The sequence below is a fragment of the Oryctolagus cuniculus genome, chromosome 10 (assembly GCF_051225735.1).
Source record: "Oryctolagus cuniculus isolate XC-2025 breed Fujian yellow rabbit chromosome 10, ASM5122573v1, whole genome shotgun sequence".
Taxonomy (NCBI): Eukaryota; Metazoa; Chordata; class Mammalia; order Lagomorpha; family Leporidae; genus Oryctolagus; species Oryctolagus cuniculus.
In genome coordinates this window covers 8,531,584-8,548,115 of record NC_142876.1, presented here as the reverse complement: position 1 = coordinate 8,548,115, position 16,532 = coordinate 8,531,584, and the positions used below count along the sequence as shown (strand labels likewise).

At 48.2% G+C, this 16,532-nt stretch overlaps 1 protein-coding gene across 7 annotated transcripts in view; it reads left to right on the top strand.

Annotated features, from left to right (window-relative positions):
• Positions 1-3,488: 3,488 nt before the first annotated feature.
• Positions 3,489-16,532, top strand: part of SOCS6 (suppressor of cytokine signaling 6) — a 48,070-nt gene continuing 35,026 nt past the window's right edge. For 4 of the 7 annotated variants that reach the window (XM_051851111.3, XM_051851115.3, XM_051851113.3 and 1 more), the window contains exons 1-2: positions 3,500-3,718; positions 4,613-4,801. The gene's annotated coding sequence lies outside the window, so the exon portion shown is untranslated. Of the gene's footprint in view, positions 3,719-4,612; positions 4,802-16,532 lie in introns of all 7 variants that reach the window. The other 3 variants (XR_016213878.1, XR_016213879.1, XM_051851112.3) reach the window with 3 other exon arrangements.

Sequence of the window (16,532 nt, the reverse complement as noted above, 5' to 3'; positions counted from 1 at the left end):
AGGGAGAAGCTATGAATGGGAGGAGGCTACAGTAAGTTCACCACTGACAACAGGCACAGGCCAGCCAGCAGGCCCAGGACACTGGGCTACATCTCTAGGGCTTGTTAGGAAAATGGCGCAGTTTTATCTATGGCGTGATCTACACCCTGACACCATCCTAGGCTCTAGCCCCCGCCGCCATTGCTGGAAGCCAGGTGGCCACACGGCCCAACTGCTGTCATCAAGCCCCACCCCCATCCTAACGGGATTCACTGCTCCTGCTTCCCTGCCCGCCCTCTGGCAAAGTTTTACAAGGACCTGTTCCTGGCTCTCTCTCTAGCCTCCTCCTCTGGTCTCTTCCCTCTTCTATCTCCTGCTGGCTCTCTCTTCTCTCTGCTCTCTTCTCTCCTCGCTAGCTCCTCTCCTCTCTGTCTCTCTCCTTCTCTCTGTTACACTCTCTTTTTTCCCTCTTCTTCCCTTCCCTCCGGTCTGCTGGGTTTTCTGCAATAAACCCTTCCTTTACTCCAGTGTTTGGTGTGTTTTGTGACGGCCTAACAGGGCTGCCACAGCCAAGTACCAGGAACAGTGTGGCATATCATAACAGACACCTGTTTCACAGTTCTGGAGGCTGGAAGTACAAAATCAGGGCACAGGCCGGGCCACAGTCTCTCTCCTAGCTTCCACAGTTCTCTGTGCTCCTTGGCTTGCAGACACATTGCTCCAACACACAGGACATGAATCTTTGAGGGGACACTATTCCACCCAGGACATGTACCATACAAGGGAAATTCGAATGGATCGAGCACAGATAGCATTTGAGCCCCAGTGACCTGAAGGCAGGAGCTGCTAGCATGGGGCATTGGGAAGAGGAGGGGGTTGAACTTTGCTTACTTTACAGCTTTCTCTAGGGTCCTAGAGGGGACATTAGCGCTGACTGAGTATGTGTTTGAAATGTCAGGGTCAGGTTGGAAGCCTGCGTGCTTTGTCCCACCCACTTCACCCAGCCTTCTCAGGTCTCGGATCTTCTCTTTGACCCTCTGGAGCAGGGGAAGACGCTTAACGTAAGAAGTCAAACAGGGCTTGGAATTGGAGGGTGTCAGTCAGGAGTCAATTTCTGTCACCTTGGGCAAATCATTTGATTTCTGCGTCTTCTGAGAGACATGAAGATATGGAGGCTGATCCAGGAGGATCTCTCGCCTCTCTAAGAGCTATCTCTGGGAGGAAGTTCTGCGTGTTCCCAATATGAGTCTTGAACATCACCATCTTTTCATCAGGCACACAGTACCTCGGGTTGCAAACAACAGCAACTGATCATCTTGAGTAAAATGGGGATTTACTGAGACTGTCAGAAGCTGGCACTAGGCTAAATCCTGTGCAGGTACCCTATTAGAGGAAAGCTGAACCATTCTCTCTCATGGGATACCCCGATTGTATCACTTGCTCAACAGTAAGCTGGGCAAGAGTCTAATTAGGAGAGTCAGGGGCATGTTTTTCAGCTGTTTTGGGTACAGGAAGGGCAAAGATTTAATTTCTCCCAAAGGGAGACTTACTGCTGATGGCAAGAAGGGTTGGATGGTAGACAGCCAAGAAGAAAATACGTGTCTAAAGCCAGAAAGTGTTTGGAACTCGTCCAAGATGGAGATTTCAGTAGTATATTTAGACACTACTATCTCTACACCAAAGTTGTTTCTGCATTATTAATACTGTTATCACTCTATCTTAGTGGTTATGAGCTCATATGCCAGCTCTGCCCCACAGCACCTGTGTGATTTTGGGAAAGTGATTTGCTATTTGGAAACCTCAGTGTCTTTATCTGTAATGAGGCAATGATGATAATTCAGGCTTTATAGGATTATTGTGAATACTGATGGACATAATACCTACAAAGACCCCTTGTATGCCCATATATTGTAAATGCAATGCTTGGCTCATAAAATATACATCACTTAATAATCTTTGTAGAGAAGGCCCCAAGTGTTTTTTATGCATCAACTAATGTCATCCTCACAATTATTCAACATAGTTAATATTAGAACCCATTCACTCCCCTCTCAAGTATAAATTGAGCTTACAACTGAGAAAGCAGCTACATGAGCTGTCAAAGCTATGATGCCGGTCCAGCTCTGCCAGACTCAGAAGCCCAAAATGTTGACCATGCATTCAGAAGTCTGAGGAGTGAGTTCAGCCCCGTGCTGAGGAGCCAAGCTATGACTGCACAATCTTGTTTATTGTCTTTTTGAGAGCAAACAAGGAAACACTGGCATCACAACATGATGAGATTGAAAAGTTTGCTTCTTTCATTTATTTTTACAAATTATGTATTTATATTTCCAAGGCAGCCTGGCTCATTCTTCAGATGCCTGCAGCAGACTGGGGCTGGGCCAAAGCTGGGAGCCTAGAACTCAATCCAGGTCTCCCCCTGGGTGTTAGGAACCCAAGTGCTTCAGCTGTCACTGCTGCCTCCCAGGGTCTGCGTTGGTTTCTCTTCTAGTGACTGTGCCCCATCACCACTAACTTCTCTGACAGTTCTGTTTGAATCTGCATTTTGCCATGACTAGACGTTGCAATTAAATCAGGCTAACAATGATAGCTTATTAATTATTCACGGAAAAAATGAAGACGATGGCCATTAATCAGGTTAATAACACACCAGAAATGACATCAGCTTTGTGTATGCCATTCAGTTACAGAAAACGACCCAATCACTGGAGAAAATTTCCTGTTGTTAATCCCGATTTTGTGTTGACTCAGTGTTTAAGTTAGTGTTGCATATCAAACACTTTTAGAAGTTAAACTCAATGATTTGAACTTTTTATAAATGCACAGCTTTAGGGGGGATGTAATTCTGGTACAAGTTCACACCTTAACAACTTTGAAGACTTTGTTTTCCTAGCCTTATTTCTTTATACCTTCAATTTTTCTTTTAAAAAGCTTCACACTATTGAAGAACCAACTCTGACAAGTGCACCTTCTTAAGCTGGATCTCAGTAATACCCTCTCTCCCACACCCACCTTCTGAAGGTACTGATGATTGTTTCTAATCCTTTTTCTTGTAGATTCTCACGCACAAAAAGCACATAGCACCATTCTGCACTCACGGGGGTGGGGGGGCGTGAACACCCGACCTTACTTCACACCACCCGGGAGTCCGGGCACAGACGACCCTCAGTCCCTGTAGGCCCACTCGCGAAAGCGGACGGCTGGAAATATTACTTTGTAAAGCAGTTTCCCTGACTGAGCCACGGGAGGCGCGGGACGAGCGGCTCCACTTGTGGCTCCGCGGGGCGCGTGCACGGCTGTCCTCGCTCGCCCCCTCAGGCCGGCGGCCCAGGCCCGCTTCCGCGCGGCGTTCGCCGGGGCCACGCACGGGGCTGCGGGGCGCACGCGGACACGGCCCGCGCGGGGCGCACGCGGACACGGCCCGCGCGGGGCGCCCGGCGGGCCGCCCACGCCCCCAGCCCGCTCGCCCCGCCCACCCCGCGGCCGCCCCGCCCACCCCGCGGCCGCCCCGCCCCGCGAGCCCGGAGGCCCCGCCTGCGCCGCGGGCCCGAGTCGTGGGCGCGGGGCGGCCCGTCTGCTCCTCCGCACCCGCTCCGCGTCCGGGCCGAGGCGCTGCGGTGCGCGCCGCTCCAGCAGCAGCAGCAGGAGGAAGCCGGCGGGAGGAGGAGTTGCCGGAGGAGGGGACGAGCGAGCAGTCGCGCCGGCGCTGGGCGAGGAAGCGGAGCCGGGCCGCCGCCGGGTGAGAGTCTGCGGAGCCCCGGGAGGTGGGGGAAGGCAGGGTCGGGGGCTCCCTCCCGCAGCCCCGGACTCCGGCCGCGGGGTCCGTCTGCTCCCTGGGGCGCGGGGGGCGGATCCGACGCGGCGCTGCGCCGGGGAGGCCGCCGGGCGCGGGGCTGCCGAGAGGGGCCGGGTCGGCGGGTCCGCTGGCGAGGCCGGGAGGCGGCGGTCGGGGCGCAGGGCCGAGGCCTGCGCGGCCGCCGGGCTGCGCCTCCCGACCCACCCCTGGGCCTCGGCGCGCCGGGCCCCGGCCGCCGCCTTTGTTGCCCGCAACTCGCCGGGAGGAGGCCCGGGGCCCGGCGAGGCCTGCGCGGCGGCGGCGGCGGCGGCGGCGGCCGGGGCCTAGGCGACTCGGCGGCCCCGCCTCGGTCCCCGCGCGGGCCACCCCTGCCGGGCTCGGGGCTCGGCGGCGCGGGGAGGCCGCCCGCGCGGGGGCGCGCCCGGGGCGGCGACCCGGGAACCGCGGCCCGCGCCCGCCGGGCTCGGCCGGGGCCGCGGAGGGCACCGGGCCGTGTTGGGAGTGGCGGCCGGTGCCTGCGGGCCGTGAGTGGCCGGCTGCGGGCGCCGGCACGGGCCTGCCCCGCGAGTTGGCAACTTCGGGTGCTCGGGCACTGCGGAGGGAGCCCCGCCGTGGACGCCCCCGGGCGCGGGGCCTGGCGTCCAAACTTGGGACGCGTGCGGTCATTGTGCGCCGTGGGAGGTGAGACCCGCGCTCTGGGGAAGGAAGGGCCCGGGGTGCGCCGCAGAGCCCGGCGGCCGCGCCGGGTCGGTGCTGCCGGCTGCCCCGGTTCGCCGCGCTGCGTGGCATAACGATGCTGTTGCATGAAGAACCTCCGTCAACTTGTGTTTGCTGCAGGGTGAGCTGGCTGACATGCTCGCGGCACTTCGTCTGGACTTCTCCCACGTCGCCCTCAGCTCCCGCAACGTGAACTCCTGGAATCCACTTGCTTGAATGAATGGATCTTACACGGACTGTTTAGTGCAGTGCAGAGTCCGTGCCGCTTAAACGCGCGAATGGCGTTGTTGACTACAAAACTCCAGAAAAGTAGGCTTGTGGTCCTTCCCTGGGCTTTCTGGTTTCTCCTCAGGCCTGCATGGGAGGGTTCCGGGTCCTGGCCTGCTATAAACAAAATGGGCCGCCTTAATTAACCCTTTGGTTCCAGCACCTTCTCTCATCTGTCTGCGTGCGTCGCCTTGGAGGATGCTGGCACCTGGACAGGCGGTTCCATGAGGAGTCTTGCTGTTGGCAAGTGCCTTCCTCTTTGTGGCCTGGGACCCACCAGGCAGGTCACGCACCTGAGCCTGCTCCTCTTGTAGGACTCTCTGCTTTCTCTTTTTGCCTGTATTACCTTTCTGAATACCCTCTCAATTGGTAGGACACCTCTCAATTGAATACCCTCTCAATTGGTAGCAAGTGTCCTCCTGCTCCCGTTTTGTTGTGGGAGACAGGTAGGCCTTGGACACTGCCTCCCACCCAGGGGCGCACCCTCAGGCTGCCACCTGACCCTCCTCTCTTGGCAGGCCACCGGCAGGGAGTGGCAGGGAAGGGATTTGGGTGCCAATGCTGGGCGGAAGAGCTCTGCTGCCCTGACTGGATTCCGCGTGGCGTCATTTCGCTTAGCCTCAGCCTGTGTCTGCGGTCGCGCTTCAGAACTGAAAGGGTGTTCTTTCTGTTGGAACAGCAGGCACCTGTGTCTTCATAGGACTGCCTCGTGTAATCCACTCCTCAGAGAAGACCCTACTCGGTATCCGCTGTGACTAGTCTTAAGGGAACTTGGTGATGGCATCTTTTGTTTTGCTGGTAGAGGTAGTCTTGTGTAAAAGTCATAATGCTCATATTCTCTGAGAAAGGGAGAAAAGTTATATCCATTTCTGAATTTGAAGCAATTACTGTTCTCTCTCATACAAATAGGGAATCCTGGGAAACGGGATGACATACACATACTTCTGTTGAGAGAGTGAGGTCAGATACCCTGACTTATTTATAATACATAGGCTGGCTAGTGGATGTGCACGTGTCTTTCTGTTACTTAGGAAAGGTGGGCTTCGGAGATCACCTTCTGCTGTTTTCTTTATTTTTTTTTGCATCCTTTAAAGGAAGAGCAGTGGATTTTAGTTCTCTGCCCTCATCCCTGGCCTCTTCCAGTTCTAGAAGTGGCACTTAGATCTGTGATGCCCTTTAGAAAGGGCAGATTTCTAATACTAGTATGTCTTAAAATTTCTTATGTGGCTGAATTGATGAAGATTATTGTCAGGTGTTAAAGGAGAAATAGCAATGGGTTATGTTTCATATTTTATTGAGAGTGAAATTGTTATTCATGTTTAATGGGTAATTTATTATGGCATTCATTGTGTTGGTTTAGTTAATAAGTAGTGAAGGCTCTAGGGCCGAGAGCACAGTTTACTTAAACCGACTTCAGGGTCTTCATTGATCTTCGACACAAACATCGAATTTTACCTAGCTGGGACTGCTTTTAGGTGACTGTTGTTTGTGCTGATGTTTCAAGAATAGACACTTAGATGTAATCATTTAAGATTTCAGTTCTCCCATTGCACACACAAATTTCTGGAGGTGTTAGAGCATACATTTATTAGCAGTATGACTTTGAACAAGTTTTATGTCACATTTGAGTCTTATTTTTCACAAGAGGTTAAGGTGGGAATAATAATTCATCTTACAGAGGTATCCTGATTATGTATTTTGTTTAAAGAAAAATCCAGATTCTTTACTTTTGGCTACAAGAGTTCTGTACCTCATCTTGAGCAGCCCTGTCTGCCTTGTGAGTTAGGGGCTAACCTTTCTTTTCTCTCCCGGTCTTTGCACACCTGTTCTGTTTGCCTACAGTGTCCTTTACTCAGATCTCATTGCCAGCATCACCACCTCAAAGAAACCATTCTCTTATGGCTCTCTTTAGTAATTGATCATATGGTTTCTTCATCACAGTGATTGCTGTTTGTATTTATTTTGTTTGCTTGTTTCTGGACTGGGCCCATATAGGTTTCCTGAGGCAGGGGTACCTACTGAGGTCTGTCCTTCTCTTTGGTGTCCTTAACACATCCCATGGGACCTGGCCACTTAGTCACTGTGGGGTAAACAGAAAGTGATATATTGATCTCAGAAAGCCATTGGTGTTTGTGTTGTTTGTTTATCCTTGTCTGTGCTGATCTGCTGAGCTAAATACATCGCAGTACTAATAAAACCAAAGTCCGGGTAACGACATGGCCGGAATAGCCCCACAGAGGGAAAACTGCCTCTGCCTGCAGAGTGACAATGTGTGTTTGAGTTGGTCCTGTACCAAAGGCGCCTGTAGAGTAGATGCACAGATCTTCATTGCTGTCAGAAGTGTAGTTATTTAGAAAGCACCTTTCCCTGCATGGTCTGGAAAAGTAAGACCTCGGTTATCCACAACCTCCTGGCTGCCTCAGATTTCTGAGACAGGCTTGAGCACGAAGAAAGGACACAGTTGCCTTTAAACAGGCCTGAGACCTGGAAGGTTTGTTTTGCACCCGATGAAGGCAGCCTCCCAAGGGGGATGCAGGTTCAGGTTTGAATTTCAGCACTTACACTTCCTAGGGCTGGGTTTTTCTTTCAGATCTGTTTGTTTTAGTTGATTATCTGAAAAATAATAATGGTCTGTTTCTCAGAGTGTATGTGAAGAATAAATGAGGTAGTGTGTGTAAACATCCTAGTTTGGTGCTTGGAACAAATGCAAATAGTAATAATTAGCTTAAAATAAGGAAGAGAGTGCTTTATAGAGACTGTGGTTTAAAAGATAAGTATATTTTGGTGCCAGAAACTTTTAGATTTGTAGTTACTTATTTTTTATTTATTTGCAAATCAGAGGGAGAGATGGGGGAAAGAGAGCATGTGTGTGAGCTTCCATCCTCTGATTCACACCCCAAATGGCCACAAAGCCAGGACTGGGCCAGGTGGAAGCCAGAAGCCAAGAACTCTATCCGGTCTCCCATGTGGGTGGCAGGGACCCATAGACTTGGGTTGTCTCATGTTGCTTTCCCAGGCCGTTAGCAGCAAGCTGGATTGGAAGTGGAGCAGCTGGGCCATGAACTGGAGCCCATATGGGATGCTGGAGTTGAAAGTGGTGGCTTTACCCCCTACGCCACGATGCTGGCTGCCCCGTGCTGCTTCCTTTTTTTCTTTTAATAAGGAGTATGAAATCCATGCATATTTAGTCATAGAGAATATTCTGATTAATCATCAGTAGCTGTGTAAGATTTTTTGTTTGTTTGTTTTGTTCTGTTTTGTAGGAACCCAGTCTGGGAAAAGGTGTGAGAGCAAAGGGCAAGGAAAGCGGCAGTCAAAGGAGGGAAGTGATGGAGTCCACCGAAGCGTTAGCGGTAGTGCAGGCTGCCGGAGTGATGAGCCGTACACATGGTCAGAGTGCAGTTGCTTGGCAGTAGGGCACTGCAGATGGTTGGTGGGAGACCTGGAGCACAGAAGTACTGCACTTTGCCTTCTCTGCAGAACTTTCTGCTCTGGGGATGGATGTCTGTCCCAGTGTTGCTTTATAGTGTTCACAGCCATCACATTTTGTTACGAAAAGAGCGACGCACTTGGAGACTGCTGGGGAGTGGAGATTATCCCATTTTCCCTAGGAGCAGACTCTTTAGTAGAGACGAAAAGAAGCACCGGCTCTATCTGAAGCCTGGGGAGGCAGACAGTGAGACGAGTGGATGTTGATGGTCTGACTGTGCCATCTGAACCAACAGGAAAATTTGGTCACCTGGAGAAGCATCTGTATAGACCCAGTGATTTTTGGCAGCATGAGTGTGTTTCCTAGACACACTTGGGCTTAAAATACTGCTTGAAGAAGCCAGAGGAATATATGGCTCTTACAAGGTTTACATAAACAATTTTTTTTAGTTTAGTGTTAATCTTGAGAATATCTAGACAGGGTATATTGACCAAGCGCTCTAGGCAGCCAGTTATTTGATGCTGCCTACAGTTGTGCTTAAATGATTTTTATGATAATGTTCTGACCACACCAGTAACATGCCGGCTGGCTGAAACAGCACACTTTCAAAGTAAGATGAGGTCTGACCGATAGACCTACTATCTTGGATGTATGTTATTTTCCTTGTGTAAATTTTGTTTTGATGCTTATAGTAATAAAAGTGTTTGGTTTCAAAACAGTTTTCATTTTAAACAAAATATTACCATTCCTCTGACAATAGTAATGTTTTTCTGTTGATATTGCTTTTAAAGCAAAAGTGTACGTAAATGTATATACAGACACACACACACACACACCTAGGGAATAACGTTATTACCAAATACTACAGACTGAAAGAATATGTAGAATACGTAATAAGTATCTGTGATAGAATTGTGCTGGGGTTTCAGTGGTTTTATACACTTGGCAGAATTCGTGCATTTTAGTGTTGGAAGGAACCTTACTAATTATATCTGATCTTTGGCCAGAGTCACATAGCCTGATACTGGCACAGGTGTATCAGAGTGTGATAGGTCACACACCTTGGCCAGAGGACTCTGGCCCTCTGAGGATGCCAGGAACTGGGGAGAGCACAGGGAGCGCCATTAAGCTATTAAATGCCCTCATTGTGGAAAATAAATTTTCTTCTGGAAGTTTGAAGCTTCTTTCCCTCGTCTTCTGGCTTTTAGTGTTGTTCGTTCAGTTGCCACCTGTTTCCCAGGCATTCATGTGCCACTTTTTTCTAGAAGCTTCTTGGGACCTTAGTATTGTCTCTTTCACACTGAATTGTCAATGTGGTATGTTCAGTGATCACCCTTTGCTTCTCTGTGGTATGGAATGATCCATGGGGCTTTTCATTCTGTGCACCTGTGTTCTTCAGGTCTAGGAATATTTTAAAAATTTCTTATATAATTTCTTTCATTCTTTTTTTTCCTTTTTTTTTTTTTTTTTTTTTGACAGGCAGAGTGGATAGTGAGAGAGAGAGACAGAGAGAAAGGTCTTCCTTTTGCCGTTGGTTCACCCTCCAATGGCCGCCACGGCTGGCCCGCTGCAGCCGGCACACCGCGCTGATCCGAAGGCAGGAGCGAGGTGCCTCTCCTGGTCTCCCATGTGGGTGCAGGGCCCAAGCACTTGGGCCATCCTCCACTGCACTCCTGGGCCACAGCAGAGAGCTGGCCTGGAAGAGGGGCAACCGGGAAAGAATCCGGCGCTCCTACTGGGACTAGAACCTGGTGTGCTGGCGCTGCAAGGTGGAGGATTAGCCTAGTGAGCCGCGGTGCCAGCCTATAATTTCTTTTTTGTACTTTTCTAGTTTTTTTTTTTTTTTTTTTCCTTTTCCCTGTCTGAATCTTCTGGATACAGGAATTCCTCTAGTGATCTGTTATTGTCTTAGCTTTCCTCTCAATTTACATGTTGGTTTTGTTTCTTTTGGGGGTCAGTGAGGGAGGCTTCAATTTTTATTTTGTTGAACTTTCAGTGTTGGCCTTAGGAGTTTTGCTTTCTCTTTTAAGACATAGCATCTGACTTTTGCTGGCCTGTGATCCCTTTTCTCTATACCCTGCAGCTTGTCAGAGCCTAGTCACTGCTGTCATTCAGTTTCCCATCACATTGGCCAGTGAAGAGGAAGACATATATGTTTTTGCTTGCATCAGTGAATATTAAATTCTTTACTTGGGGGGAACCACATGCAATTTTAAGTGTAAGTATTATGTTTTTGGTTAGAGCTCTTAGGAAGATGTATCTGTCCCTGAGTTCTGAGTAACTGAATTTATGCAATGCCTACTGATTTGTAGTGAGTAACATGAATTGCTTTTTTAAAAAAAATTTTGTTTATTAGAATGATGGGGTGGTGAGTGAAGATCTTCCATCTGCTGATTTACTCCCCAACTGACTGCAACAACCAGGGCAGGGCCAGGCTGAAGCCAGGAGCCCAGAACTCCATCCTGGTCTCCACTGTGGGAGGCAGGGACCCACCTACTTGAGTCATCACACACTGCCTCCTAATATCACGTTAGCAGGAAGCTAGTTTGGAGGTGGAGCAGCTGTGGAACACCAACCAGTAGCTCTGATGTGGGATGCAGGCATCCCAAGCAGTAACTTAACCCAGTGCGCCATAGCATCTAGCCACATAAACTTTTTTTTTTTTTAATATTTATTTATTTTTTTGAGAGAGAGAGTTACAGACAGAATGAGGGAGAGGCAGAGAAAGATCTTCCTTCCATCTGCTGGTTCTTTGCCCAAAGGTTGCAAGGGCCAGAGCTGAGCCAATCAGGAGCCAGGAGCTTCTTCCGGGTCTCCTATGAGGGTGCAGGGGCCCACGCACTTGGACGTCTTCCACTTCCAATGACATGAGTTAGTGTGGGACTGCTAGACAGCCAGCCACAGGATGGGGGTGGTCACCAGAAAGACCAAGTGTTCAGTGTGAGAACCTTCAGCCCCACCCCCATCCTTGTGCCCTCACAGGAGAGGGAAGGAGATGGGAGACTGAGTTGTAGAAAAACTCTTTAAAAAGCAGATTCAGGGAACTTCTTGGACACATGGAAGTGCTAGGAAGGCAGGGCACCGAAGAGGGTGTGAAGGGCCACTTCGCCCTGCCCATGTCTTGCCCCGTGCATTCCTCTGGCTGCTCTGGAGTTAGGTTTCCTGGGCCATAAGCAGAGGGCTGGATTGGAAGATGAGTGGCTAGGACATGAACTGGCGCCCATAGGGGATGCCAGCACCCATATGCCACAGAGTCCAATCCACATAAATTCTTCTAAGTTGGATAATTTTAAGTGTCAAGAGAACTTATCTTTAGGAACCTATATATTTTGTTAAATCATTTTATAATGCAGATAATCATTTCCATTTGTAAGATTTTTTGTATTTGCTTATTAGGGCTGTTTTAATTATTTTGAATAATTGCTCTGTGAGATCCTTTAGCTCTAATGATCAGTGAGGATTTTGTTGACACTTAATATACGTTTAATAACCTTATATGGATTGCTTTTTGTGTCTCAAATCTGCTATTCTAAAACCCCATACTTAATTTATGTATACTTTTAGGAAGTGAGGAAAAGATTGATATTATTAACTGAAAACTCATTCGGTAATGCAAACTAAATGGAGAAATACTTCTATTGAAAGGCATTTGAAGCTGGCGCCGCGGCTCACTAGGCTAATCCTCCACCTTGCGGTGCCGGCACCCTGGGTTCTAGTCCCGGTTGGGGCACCGGATTCTGTCCCAGTTGCCCCTCTTCCAGGCCAGCTCTCTGCTGTGGCCAGGGAGTGCAGTGGAGGATGGCCCAAGTGCTTGGGCCCTGCACCCCATGGGAGACCAGGAGAAGCACCTGGCTCCTGCCATCAGATCAGCGCAGTGCGCCGGCCGCAGTGCGTCAGCCACAGCGGCCATTGGAGGGTGAACCAACGGCAAAGGAAGACCTTTCTCTCTGTCTCTCTCTCTCACTGTCCACTCTGCCTGTCAAAAAAAAAAAAAAAGGCATTTGAATAATTGACCAATTATTATTTTTTTTTTTTAAGATTTATTTATTTTTTGAAAGGCAGAGTTACAAAGAGTCAGAGAGAGAAAGAGAAGTCTTCCATCTGCCGGTTCACTCCCCAGATGGCCACAATGGCTAGAGCTGTGCTGATCCGAAGCCAGGAGCCAGAAACTTCTTTCAGGTCTCCCATGCGGGTGCAGGGGCCCAGGGACTTGTGCCATCCTCTACTGCTTTCGTAGGCTAGACCATAGCAGAGAGTTGGATTGGAAGTGGAGCAGCTGGGACTTGTATGGGATACAGGCATTGCAGGTGGCAGCTTTACTCGCGACGCCACAGCGCTAGCCCCTGACAAATTACTTTTACAATTGGAGCTTTTATGTTAAGATCTAAGCCTCTGAGAACAGTCAAAGCGATTTTGTTACTGTTCTTTTTTACATATGTATATTTATTTTAGTTGAGACAATGGTTTTACAATGGTTTCTTTTTATATATATATATATTTTTAAGATTTTATTTATTTGAGAGGCAGAGTTACAGAGAGGGAGAGACGTAGAGAAAGGTCTTCCATCTGGTCGTTCACTCCCCAAATGCCACAATGGCTGGATCTGGGCTTATCAGAAACCAGGAGCCACGAATTTCTTCCGAGTCTCCCAAGTGAGTGCAGGGGCCCAAGGGCTTGGGCCATCTTCTGCTTTCCCAGGCCATAGCAGAGAGCTGGATTGAAAGAGGAGCAGGCAGGACACAAACCGGTGCCGATTGGGATGCCGATGTTGTAGGCGAACGCTTAGCCCACTGTGCCACAACAGCCCTGATTTGACATATTTCTGAGATACAGTGTGACATTTCAGTACATGTACAATGATCAGGTCAAGATACTTGGCACATTGTCACCTCAAATATTTATCGTTTCTTTGTGTTGAATGTCTCTACTAGGTATTTCGCAGTTTTGTGCATGTTAACTTTTAGAAGTCTCAGAAGTTTTGTTTTAGTGGTTCAGTATTTAAGAAAATTTTATACATAAACAAATTAAATTTTATATATATATTTAAAGATTTATTAGAGGGGAGGGAGGGACGGAGGGGGGGAGAGAGAGGGAGGGAGGGAGGGGGGGAAGAGAGAGAGAGAGGGAGGGAGGGGTCGGTCTTCCATCCGATGGTTCACTCCCCAGTTGGCCACAACGGCCGGAACTGCGCAGATCTGAGGCCAGGAACCAGGAGATTCTTCTGGGTCTCCCATGCGGGTACAGAGACCCAAGGACTTGGGCCATCTTGTACTGCTTTCCCAGGCCATAGCAGGGAGCTGGATTGGAAGTGGAACAGCCGGGTTTCGAACCAGCGCCCATATGGGATGCCTGCGCTTCAGGCCAGGGTGTTAACCCACTGCGCCATAGTGTTGGCCCCACAACTTAAATCTTAAAATTGATGATGGAATTTCATCCTACTACTGTTTGCTAAAGTACCCCTGTACCGAAATAAAAACAAACAGCAAACAGGTCTTTGGACCCTACTTCATTGTTCATAGTTTGTCAAAAATTCTCAAAGGATCTTACCTAATTGTGGGTTAATAAGTGAAGGCATTTACACTTTAATACAGACATAAAAGTAGTCAGATTTTTGGCCAGTGCCAAAAATCTCACTTGGTTAATCCTTCGCCTGCGGCACTGGCCTTCCATATGGGTGCCGGGTTCTAGTCCCGGCTGCCCCTCTTCCAGGCCAGCTCTCTGCTGTGGCCCGGGAGGGCAGTGGAGGATGGCCCAAGTGTTTGGGCCCCCGCACTCGCATGGGAGACCAGGAAGAAGCACCTGGTTCCTGGCTTTGGATCGGCACAGTGCCTGCTGTGGTGGCCATTTGGGGAAGTGAACCAACGGAAGGAAGACCTTTCTCTCTGTCTCTCTCTCTCTCTGTCTATAACTCTACCTGTCAAATAAAAAAAAAGTAGTCAGGTTTTTAGGGAATTTGCTAAATTTGTGGCCAAAATAATTCTATTGACATTGAAATATTAAATAATGGATTTCAACTTAAAATTGTGATCATATGGGTGAATCATATTAAAATAACTACAATTAAAATAGTTTTTTACATTATGTAATATATAATAATGTGGATGTTTGCATTATAACAAAGTATTACAATTGATATTTCACATTATGTAATTATGCCTTGGCTAATGAGGTGGGGGTATAGGGATCACTGAGGATCTCAGTATTAAATTGCTGGGCTGGCTCTGTGACTCACTTGGTTAGTTCTTTGCCTGTGGTGCTGGCATCCCATATGGTCACCGGGTTCTAGTCCCAGTTGCCCCTCTTCCAGTATAGCTCTGTGCTGTGGCCCGGAAGGGCAGTGGAAGATGGCCCAAGTGCTTAGGCCCCTGAACCTGCATGGGAGACTGGGAGGAGGCACCTGGCTCTTGGCTTCGGATCAGTGCAGCGCCGGCCGTGGTGGCCATTTGGGGAAATGAACCAACGGAAGGAAGACTTTTCTTTCTGTCTCTCTCTCTCTCTCACTGTCTATAACTCTACCTGTAAATAAAAAAAAAAAAAGTAAGTTGTGCTGCTATATTTTCAGCATGTCCAAGTCTGCACTGATTTTGGGTGGAGATCACTGTATTAATTGTTCAAATGTAAACTGGCTGTTTTATAGAAGACCCAGGCCAGGTACACAGAGTGAAGATATAAGGCTGATTTATTTATTGTTGTGTGTTTCCAATACTAATGGTCAGCTCTTCAACCTGGAAATTGAATGTCCAAGAATTCTGAAATTTTGTTGCCTACCCTGAAATATCACAGACCCCACAGGTTAAGGACTCAGTCCCACAAGGAGGCCTTCCCTTCAGATACCAGACACAAGTCCTAGCTAGGCTACTTATTGTTCTCACAAACTGGCTATAAATTAGGGGTTCCCATACCCTCCTCCTCATGTTAAATAACTTGCTAGAACAGCTAGAACAGCTCATAGAACCCAGAAAAACAGTTTGCTTGTTTCTTATAAAACTCTTGAGACTGAGGGACCTATGAAATAATACATGTACAAGCCAGATGAGTGACCAATACCTGGGACAAGTTTCCAGAACTACCAGCAGCAAGGCTGGATAACAAATAGTCAGAAAGATGGTTCACTAGACCTAGAGCTAAGAGTATTTGTATAAGGAAAAAAAAACGAGGGGAAGGAAAACCTGAGTTGTTTGCATTGGGTCTACACTGGCTATAGATAAGAGCAGCAGGATAAGGGAAGCTTTGGGATTGGGAGGACCTAGAAGTAGCTGTTTGTTTTGTGGTGCTTGGTGCTACCAGTCTGGGAGTCTGGGAAGTCTGTGTGTAAACAGGGTGCATGCAGTGCCTTTGGGATTTCAGTCAAGGTTTCAACATAAACTTAGGAATGTGAAACAGTCTTTTATTGGGTTCTCTGTCTCCTGCTCCTTCCATCCTCTGGCCCTTGTAATTAAATTTAAGATATATTAAAATTTTGATGTTGGGGCCAGCGTTGTGGTGTAACCAGTAAAGCCACTGCATGTGATGCCAGCATCCCATATGGGTGTCAGTTCATGTCCTGGGTGCTCTGCTGCTGCCTTTTTTTTTTTTTTTTTTTTTTAAGATTTGTTTATTTGAAAGAGTTACAGAGGGAGAGGCAGAGAGAGTTCTTTCATTTACTGGTTTATTTCCCAAATGGCTGTAATGCCCAGAGCTGGGCCAGGCTTAAGCCAATAGCTTCATCTGGCACTCCCAAGTGGGTGGAAGGTCTCAAGGACTTGGGCCATCTTCTGCTGCTTTCCCAGGTGCATTAGCAGGGAGCGGGGTCAGAAGCGGAGCAAACTGGCTGCAGGCTGCAGCTTTATCCGATACGCCATAGTGCTCGCCCCCTGTATCTGCTTTTTTAAAGAGTTTTTCTACAACTCAGTCTTCCATCTCCTTCCCTCTCCTGCGAGGGCATGGGGATGAGAGTGGGGCTGAAGGTTATCACACTGAACACTTGGTCTTTCTGGTGACCACCCCCATCCTGTGGCTGGCTGTCTAGCAGTCCCACACTAACTCATGTCATTAGCATGAAATTAGGTGTAATTTCAGGAAGAAGAATTAGGTGTGATTATGGAAAAGAAACGATAACTCTGACATTAAGAATGTCAAGAGTTAGGAGCTCTGGGCCTGGAACTGTAGACAAAGATCAGATATTATTAAAGCGGTTTTCTTTCATTTGATGAGTGCTCAGACAGGTGTAAAAATGAATGGAAATTTAATAAGTATATATAAAGTACATATTGATATTTAATAAATATATACATAAAAACAGTGATGAGTTGATTTATAGATAAACTCCTTTTTCAACAAAATTTTTTTATTCATTTGAAAGAC